Source organism: Enhydra lutris, unplaced genomic scaffold (genome assembly GCF_002288905.1).
Source record: "Enhydra lutris kenyoni isolate GAN:26980312 unplaced genomic scaffold, ASM228890v2 scaffoldscaffold55, whole genome shotgun sequence".
NCBI classification, from domain to species: domain Eukaryota; kingdom Metazoa; phylum Chordata; class Mammalia; order Carnivora; family Mustelidae; genus Enhydra; species Enhydra lutris.
This window is the reverse complement of record NW_019154139.1, coordinates 6,406,406-6,415,281: the sequence shown is the minus strand read 5'-3', so window position 1 is coordinate 6,415,281 and position 8,876 is coordinate 6,406,406. Positions and strand designations below refer to the sequence as shown.

Sequence of the window (8,876 nt, the reverse complement as noted above, 5' to 3'; positions counted from 1 at the left end):
TGCTCTGTGGGTGACAAATCCTCTGAGACCCTAGGGAGGGCTCTGGAACATTCCCCACAAACATGCGCATGGGTACACCCACATACACACATGAAACTTCACACAGTCCACAAGATCATTCCCATTAGGAGTACGCCCTGCTCCCCTCCTCCCTTCTTCTCATCCAAAGCTTTTTTTTTTAATTAAAAAAATTTTAATTTTTTTAAATTAAAAAAGTTATTTTTTATTTCTTTTAAAATAAAAAATTTTTTTTTTATTTATTTGAAAGACAGAGAGAGATCGTGGGGGGAGGAGCAGAGGGAGAGGGACAAGCAGACTCCATGCTGAGCCCAGAGACCGAGGCCGGGTTCAATCCAGGCCCTTGAGATCATGACCGGAGCTGAAAGCAAGAGTCAGACCCTTAAGCGGCTGAACCACCCAGGCACCCCAAAATTTTAGAATTTTTGATTCACTCATTGGTGAATGGATTTGGAATAATCCATTTAGAATTTGGTGAATGGAACTGGTGAAATGGATTTGGAATAATAAAGTCACTGTTTTCCTCAAGATCAAATGTCCTGGACACCCTTGCCTCCTTCTATTCCCCACCCCCACCCCAATACAAAACCACGCTGAAATTCCAGAATAAATCTGCCTGAAGCCCCAGGTTCGATCCCAGTCGGGAGCCAGTGCCGCAAGCATGTAGGCAGAGCCCGCGGTGCCTGGCCCGGAGCCGCACTCATGTGTTCACTCAGCTTAGTAAGGGCTCCTGGGTGCCGGGTGCTTGGGATACCCTGGAAGGGAAACAAGCCGCGCCCTCCCCTTGCAGAGCCCCGGTTCCAGCAGAGGGAGACTAACAATACTAGACGTGAAAAGCAATTCCATTCGCTGTCTAGTAGATGACAAAGTGGTACCGCGAAGAAAAAGGAGAAGTTCGACAGGGATGTGGGGGACCCAGATGTCGGAGCAATTCTGAGTCAGGTGGTCCGAGTGGACCTGGTCGAGGAGGTGACCTTCAGGCAAAGCCTTGAAGGAGATGGCAGAGCCGGTCCCGTGGATAACTTGCAAGGACACCCTCCTGCTCACGGGGTCGACCCGGGTAAGGAGGGCATATGCCTCACGTCCCCTGAGGCCGGAGTGGCTGGAGAACAACAAACAAGATTAAGGGCAGCGGATGAGCTCAGACGGGGCCTGGGGCCCCTCCAGCGGGACTCGGGACTCGAGAGGTCACCGGAAGAGCGCGGGCTTCCTGGAGGGACGAGCGGTTGCCGCAGCGAGGTTCGGAGCAGCTGCTGAGAACAAACTCCAGCAGACGAAGGGGGGGGGGGGGGGACTCCCGCTGGGGGGACTACGGCACCGGTCCAGAGGGGAGCCGGAGGGTGGCTCCACCGGTCCGGCCGCACCCACACGCCCACGGACGGATGGACTCTGCATCTATTTTGTCGCAAAGCCCATGGCAGCTCGTGGCAGCTCCGCTCGGGGGTGAAGGAGAAGGAGGAATGGACGGCTGTGGGGCTCGGGCGCGAGGAGAGCTGCGGCCAGCTGTGCGGGGTCAGTCAGTCTGAGAGGTGAGCCTCCCGTGTGTGAGAGCAGGCAAGGAGAGTGGGGCAGCTGGAGATGCGCATGCGCAACAAGCAGGGAGGCTGGGAAGGTGCCTGAGCGCAGGAGCGCAGGAGCGCAGGAGCGCAGGAGGGCGGGGGGGGGGGGGGGGGGGGGGGGGGGGGGGGGGGCGGGGAGAGACAGAAAGGGGGGGGGGGGGGGGGCATGGGGCATCGGTGGCAAAGCCCTGAGAAAGTGCGGGAGAGGAAAAAGTAAAAGAAAAAATTAGTTTCTGGCTCAAGCAGAAATGTTAATTTCACCCAAAGAAAGAGAAGGCCCCAAACACATTCATTAGGGCTTTGGGGGAAATCCAGCGATCACACACAGATTTGGTACAAGCTGTCATGGAATGGATGATTCTTTCAGCACTTTGTTGGGCCTCTTTGATCCTTTTTTTTTTTTTTTTTAAGATTTAAAAAATTTTTTTTATTCAAGAGAGCAGGAGAACAAAGGGCCGGGGGAGGAGCGGAGGGAGAGGGACAAGCAGTCGCCAAGCTGAGCGTGGACCCTAAGGCGGGGTTGGATCCCACCACCCTGACGTCATGACCTGAGCAGAAACCAGGAGTCCGGGGCTCAAGGGACTGAGCCACCCAGGCGCCTCTCCCCTTGATCCTATTCTTATCAGTGTTTAAAAAGTGTAAAACCTGGGGCGCCTGGGTGGCTCAGTGGGTTAAAGCCTCTGCCTTCCGCTGGGGTCATGATCCCAGGATCCTGGAATCGAGCCCCGCATCAGGATCTCTGCTCAGCGGGGAGCCTGCTTCCCCCTCTCTGCCTGCCTCTCTGCCTACTTGTGATCTCTGTCTGTCAAATAAATAAAATAAATAAAATCTTTAAAAAAAAAAAAAGTGTAAAACCTGGGGAATGCCTGGGGGGCTCAGTCAGTTAAGCGTCTGCTTTCCGCTCCAGTCCTGATCCCAGGGTCCTGGAACTGAGTCCCACATGGGGCTCCTTGCTCATCGGGGAGTCTGTTTCCCCCCTGCTTCTGCTTCCTCTCTCTGACAAATAAATAAAACCTTTAGGAAAAAAAGTATAAAACCTTACGCATCACTTAGATTGTCCTGTGCTGGGATTGTCTGTCCACCCTACGCCGTTTACGATGATGCCGGCCTCTCCAAGGGACCAAAAAGACTGTACATTTCTGACATCGAATCAGGGAGGAAGAATATCATCTATTTTAAGATAAAAATTGGGGGTGTCCATTTGTTCGCTCTGCTGCTGTCTTTTCTCTCGTTCTGCTCTGCCATGCCCTGCTCTGAAGCGACACCCACCATCTCCCCAGCAAGACACGCGGGCCTGGGGAGGACAGCACACGGTTTCGCTTTGTCCGGCTCTCAGAGCGCGCCACCGCCCTGACCAAGGGGTCCATGCGGGCCACGACTTGTACGTTGCCTATGATTAGACACTACCCCCTGTGGAGGAGGCCCTTGTAAAAATGGACATTGATAGGACGCCTGGGTGGCTCAGTTGCTTAAGCGGCTGCCCTCGGCTCAGGTCATGATCCCAGCGTCCTGGGATCGAGTCCCACATCTGGCTCCTTGCTCAGCAGGGAGCGTGGTTCTCCCTCTGCCTCTGCCTGCCACTCTGTCTGCCTGTGCTCACTCTCTCTCTCTCTGACAAATAAATAAATAAAATCTAAAAAAAAAAAAAAAAGGACATTCAGGTAACTTTTCCTTCTGTGTACTATGGAAGAGTAGCTCCCCATTCTGGTTTGGCTGCAAAATACTCCATTGATGCAGGAGCTGGCATCCTAGATGAAGATTATAGAGGAAATGTGGGCATCATACTACTTAATTTTGGCAAAGAAAAGTTTGAAGTCAAAAAGGGCGATCAGATCGCACAACTCATTTGTGAATGGATTTTTTTATCCAGAAATAGAGGAAGTTCCAGTTTTAGATGACACTGAAAGGGGTTCAGGAGGTTTGGGTTCTACTGGGAAGAATTAAATTATGCCAAGAATAGAAAATGAGAAAACACACTTTTTCTTAAAAATAGTTTTTGCCTTAGGGTGCCTGGGTGGCTCAGTGGGTTAAAGCCTCTGCCTTCTGCTCAGGTCATGATCTCAGGGTCCTGGGATCGAGCCCCACATCGGGCTCTCTGCTCAGAGGGGAGTCTGCTTCCTCCCCTCTCTCTTTGCCTGCCTCTCTGCCTACTTGTGATCTCTGTCTGTCAAATAAATAAATAAAACCTAAAAAAAAAAATAGTTTTTGCTTTAACAAAAAAAAAAGATAAAAATTGGGTTCTGAAGGTCACTAGACATCCTATTTCAGAACTTGCATTCTTGTAGCATTTCATAGTTTATGCCCAGGATCCGATGTGAGGATGAAAACCTCTGGGAGGCAAATAAGGAAGCACTATTTGCTGAATGCCTGACCCACTTTCCTGGGCGCGGCATGTGAAGCCGGAGGATTCAAGGACCTGCCCCAGTAGCCTCCAAAGGCTCCAGCCAGGCTCCCTGGCTCTGGGCCCAGTTCTCTATTTCTTATGGTTCTTTTTGACTATGTTGCTATCTAGCTGAACTCAGCTACCTGAGGACAGAGTGTGTCCTCTGTGTGTGGTGTACCTACACTAGGCCTCACATGGAAGGCATTCAAAATGTTTGCCGTTGGGGATGCCAACAGTAAGTACTCGGGAATACTAGGGGGAAGAGAACACTATTCCAAAAAGTGGACAGCCATTCCTATTATTTGGCCAAAACTACAAGCAAAGGAGGGGCAGGAAAATGGGGCGCTGGTGTGTAGTTGGGGACAGAAATTCAGTTTGGAAGGATGAAATGTCCTGGAGAGGGACGGAGGTGGCGGTCACACAGCACTGGGAATGCACTTGGTGCCACTTAAGTGTACACTTGAAAATGGTTAAAATAGTACATTTCATGTTATGGATATTATTAAAAAAGAAAAACTATTAAAAAAAAAAAACACCATGAGCAAAGGCACTGAGGGGTAAGTAATATGTCTTAACAACCTCGTGTTTCCAGAGCCAACCAGGGATTTTACAAAATGTAAAATTCCACTCTATGTGTTTTTTGTTTGGGGAAAAACAGTTGTTCTTCATAAAAATATGCCGTTTATGTTCATCTTTAATGGGCTTATTGTAATTTTCAAATGCACTAATGCGTATCTTTAAAATTTCTCAGCTTGAATATCAACAGATGTAATCTACATAAAGGGTCCTTGATATTTACAAGCGCATAAAGGTCCTGATATCCAAATGCTTGGGACACTGGCTCAGTGGGAGAGACAGGCAAATGGGTGAACAGGAAATCAGGAAACTGCCCAGTGCCACAGGCATGTATGTTGACAGAAAGGGAAGGTCTCACCAAGAAGCAGAGCCCTTAGGGTAGGAAGGAGCCTGGCCTGCAAAGCCCAGAGGTCAAGCACGGTTGCAGGAGAGAGGCTGGCATTTCCTTAGGCCCGATTAACAAAAAAAACAAAACACCCAAAAATGCCAGTCCCGTGAAACCGCGTGGTGGTAAGCCAGAGAGGAACAGCACGCAGAGGGGATCATGCAGACCGGGGTCTGGAACTGACAGACAACGTCACGGCTGCGGAGTGGAGAATATTCTAGAAGGCGCTGTGTAGCCAGGACACTGAGCCGGAAGCGCAGATTGTAGATGGGGCCTGAGCTGGGATGGGATGGGAGGGGCACAGAGGCCAGCCTCCACCCCCTCGGATCTTTCCTCACCTGGGAGCTCCGCCCTCCAGGGAGCGCTGCTGCCCAGGGTTCCCTGACCGCACCACGGGGCAGAGGATTACCCCACAATTGTATTTATTACTCGGCTCCCCTACTGGGGCAGGCAGTGGGGGGCAGTGAGACCTACATTGTCACCCCTGTCCCTGCACTACCCGGGAAAGTCATATGCAGCAGACAGTAATGCTGGTGAATTCTGCGCTGGGCACGGTTCCCAGCGCTCCACATACATTAACTTACTCAATCCTTACAACAAAATGGGATGTAAATGAGATTCTTGGGCCCACTTTCCTGATGAGGAAACTGAGGGACAGAGTGGTGAAGCATCTGTCTGAAGTCACATCCCCGGTAGCAGCGTTTGTAGGATACAGCCTAGAATTTCTGGCTAAAATCAGCCTCCCCCCCCCCCCCCCCCCCCCCCCGGGGCCCCCGAGCCGTTTGCTCTGGGGGAGAAAATGTTTTAAAAAACAAAAAAGTGGGGGGGGGGGGGGGGGGGAGTGGTGATTGATTTTTCAACTAGTGGCTACACTCAAGGAGGGCTTTGAACTCACAGCCTCGAGATATCAAGAGATCGAGAGCTCCACACTCCTCCAAATGAGCCAGCCAGGCACCGCCTCCATCCCACCTTTTGTTTAAGTTTATTTAAACTGCGCCGTTTTTAAGTAAGCCCATGGAATCAGCAAAATGCAATACGCCATCGGCATTCCTGACTGTCGTGGGGGCAGTGATACACCCTACCTGCTGGATGTCTTCACCCAGCTCAGTCTAATCAGCTCAGCCCACTGGGAATAATTGCAGTAGTGAAGGGGACAAAGTCCTCCGGCTCAGGAAGCTTCCGCGCCAGCAGGGAGACCCACCGTAAATCCAGGAAGCAGAAGAAGGGCCCTCCCGTGGGGCAAGTGCTGGGAAGGGAGATGGGGATGCAGGGGTACCGCCTGAGATGGAGCGGTCCAAGATCAAAGCGGCAAGCTCCCGCAGAGCCCCGGGAGGCCTGGACTCAATTCTGAGTAGCTGGGGAGCCTGAGGGATCCTGAGGTGAAGTGTAGCCTCGTCTTACCTTTTATGTATTTAATTTTTAAAGATTTTATTTATTTATTTGAGAGAGAGTACGTGCACGACTAGGGGCAGGGACAGAGGGAGAAGCAGACTCCCTGCTGAGCAGGCAGCCCGAAAGGGGGGCGGGGGGGGGGTTCTATCCCGGGACCCTGAGATCATACTGACCTGAAGGCAGAGGCTTAACCCACTGAGCCACCCAGCGCCCCTGGTCTTACCTTTTATAAGGATCATTCCATCTGCTCTGGGGAGAACAGGCTACAAGTACGGAGACCAGTGAGAGGCCACTTCCCTGCCCCAGGGGCCAGGCTGGGGTAGTGGTGGGGGGATCAGAATGGACTGACTCTGGGATTGATTTGGAAGATCAGGCCAGTGGGATCTGCTGATGGGACTACAACCCGTTTATGCCTTGTTTGATTCCTGCCCCTGCCTTATTTGCCCTACCAGGTCCTGCAGATTCTTCTTCAGGACTCAAGTCAAATCCCACTGTTCCGCCCCTCCTGTGAGTGGTCAGGGTGCCCCACCCCACTGGCTCCCCTCTCTGGCCCTCATCAGGCAGCACTCCTGTGAGCCAAGTTCTGAGCCTGCCATCCTGCCAGGGGCCACTGTGTGCCCACTGTGTGTTTACTGCAGCATTGTTTAAAAGATGAATTGAGGGGCGCCTGCGTGGCTCAGTCGGTTAAACGTCTGCCTTTGGCTCAGGTCATGATCCCGAGGTCCTCAGATCAAGTCCCACATAGGTCTCCCTGCTCAGCGGGGAGCCTGCTTCTCCCTCTACCTGCCGCTCCCCCTGCTTGGGCTCTCTGTCAAATAAATAAAAAATAAAATCTTAAAAAACAAATAAAAGACGTATTGATGTTGACAACTCAAATTCTCAGCAGTAGGGGAATGAGTCCATAAATCATGGTACACCTATGCTCCAAGGAACTACAGAACTGTTACAAAGTTTGAGGTAGATCTTTTTGTACAGATAGGAAAGAGGTCTGCAACTTACATATTTTCAGTAGGAGTAAATTGCAAGAGCCTCTGGGTCTGCCTTCAGCTCAGGTTGTGATCTTGGAGTCCTGGGATTGAGCCCCAGTTGGGCTCCCTGCTCAGCGGGGTGTCTGCTTGTCCCCCTGCCCCTTCTCCCAACTCGTACTGTCAAATAAATAATAAAAATAATAATAAAAATCTTTAAAAGGAGGGTTGCCTGGGTGGCTCAGTGGGTTAAAGCCTCTGCCTTCGGCTCAGGTCATGATCCCACAGTCCTGGGATCCAGTCCCGCATAAGCTCCGTGTTCAGTGGGAAGCCTGCTTCTCCCTCTGCCCTTCCCCCGACTCAAGCTAGCTCTCTCTCTGACAAATAAATAAATACTTTTTAAAAAATCTTTAGAAGAGTACATTGCATGAAAATATGTATGCTTTCTATTTTTTATTTGAAAAGACGTGATATGTATATTTGCATGGGCAGAGAACAGAGAGTCAGAAGGACACACACCAAATCCTGCATGGTAAGTCCCCCCAGGCATGGGGCCATATCTCTATCTCTGTCTTAGGTTTTTACAATGATTCAGTGTCATTTTTATAATAAAAAATGCCGTCTTTTCCCAAGACCCCACCTGGCCCTTACAGGTGCTGGGGAAGCAGCTATCCCCTCCACCGGCACCCACCCCCATCTCCCCTCCACATGCAAACCTCTCCCAGCCCCATCTCCTGCTCTCAGTCCTCAGAGTGCTGTGCCAGTTCCTGCCACACTCTGTGCCCTGCAGACTGTACCTGGCTCCGAGCTTTTGGCTTCCCTCCCTGGACTCCACCTGAAGAAACCTCTCTTCTGGTTGCTGGCAGAGCCCACAACCCCCTGTGGGGACAAACCCTCAGGCCAGTTCCTACCCTGCCAGCCCAGCCTCCCACTAAGTATTCCCACGCCCCTTCTCAAACCAGGCCTCCATATCTGCAGCTTTGAATCACTTCCCTACTGAGAAACTTGTAAGGCTTCCAATGCCTGAGAATAAAATCCACTCTGGCACCGCAATAAAGGGCTTTTGCAAAACTTGGCTCAAGTTCCCTGCCCACTTCCAACCATTCCAAGGTTCCCTGCTCCCATGCTGGAGCCAGGCCAAACCCTCCCACTTCCAAACACGCCACACCCTTGTCCAGGTCCGCTTGCCTTTGTGCCTTTGTGCCTTTGTGCCTTTGCTCAAGTAGCCTGGAACTCAGCTCCGCTTCCCACCCCCTTCAACAGACCCCTTGGCAAACAAGTACTTAACCTTCAAAACCCGTGTGCAATTCCCCTCGTCCAGGAAGCATCCCCTGAACCCGGCCGGGTCCTGCAGGAATGGTTGACCTCTGCCCACCCTGTTTCCCTGCATTCTGGGCCTCCATCTGTAACAGTCCTTTTAGGACTCAACACATCCACTACAGCCCATGGCCCCCCGTCTGCTCTGCCACTGGTTTCCATGGGACCTGGGAGCTAAGTATGGTTTATACATTGCTAAATGGTTGAACAAAAATCAAAAGGAGGGTGTTTCATGACACTTGACCATTGTATGAAATGTGTACCAAGGGGCGCCTTGGTGG

The 8,876-nt window shown here is 51.4% G+C and overlaps 1 pseudogene; it reads left to right on the top strand.

Annotated features, from left to right (window-relative positions):
• Positions 1-2,590: 2,590 nt before the first annotated feature.
• Positions 2,591-3,521, top strand: LOC111157694 (annotated as a pseudogene).
• The last annotated feature ends 5,355 nt before the right edge of the window (positions 3,522-8,876 follow it).